Source organism: Tasmannia lanceolata, unplaced genomic scaffold (genome assembly GCF_043159265.1).
Source record: "Tasmannia lanceolata isolate RefF3 unplaced genomic scaffold, GAP_Taslan_0.1 ptg000066l, whole genome shotgun sequence".
Taxonomy (NCBI): Eukaryota; Viridiplantae; Streptophyta; class Magnoliopsida; order Canellales; family Winteraceae; genus Tasmannia; species Tasmannia lanceolata.
The window spans coordinates 6,891-7,500 of record NW_027518743.1 but is presented as its reverse complement, the minus strand read 5'-3'; positions in this window follow the sequence as shown (position 1 = coordinate 7,500).

The window sequence follows — 610 nt, the reverse complement described above, 5'->3', positions numbered from 1 at the left end:
GGCAACCAAAGGTGCTGTTAGCGACGACTTCTGAAGACGCAACGAGACGCGACGGGTTTGCGCCCAGACGCGACGAGGCGATGCGGGATCTGCGCCCAACCGTGCCTACACCCGCCGACTTGATGCGGGAGCTGCTGGCCCAAGCATGCCTAGCGTGCAAGGCCTGCGTGCAAGGCTAGTGTGCAAGGCTCGTGGGCAAGGCTAGTGCGCAAGGCTAGTGCCCAAGGTCTGTGTGCAAGGCTAGTGCCCAAGGCTAGTGAGCATGGCCTGTGTGCAAGGCTAGTGTGCAAGGCTTGTATGCAAGGCTAGTGTGCAAGGCTGGTGTGCAAGGCTTGTGGGCAAGGCTGGTGCGCAAGGCTAGTTCCCAAGGGTTGTGTGCAAGGCTAGTGCCCAAGGCAAGTGCGCAAGGCTCGTGCCCAAAGCTAGTGCGCAAGGCTTGTGTGCAAGGCTACTGCGATGGGCCAGTGCCCAAGGCTTGTGAGCAAGGCTTGTATGCATGGCTTGTGTGCAAGGCTAGCGTCCAAGGCTTGTGCGCATGGCTTGTGCGCAAGGCTTGTGTCCAAGGCTTTTGTGCAAGGCTCGTGCGCAAGGCTAGTGTGCAAGGCTTGTG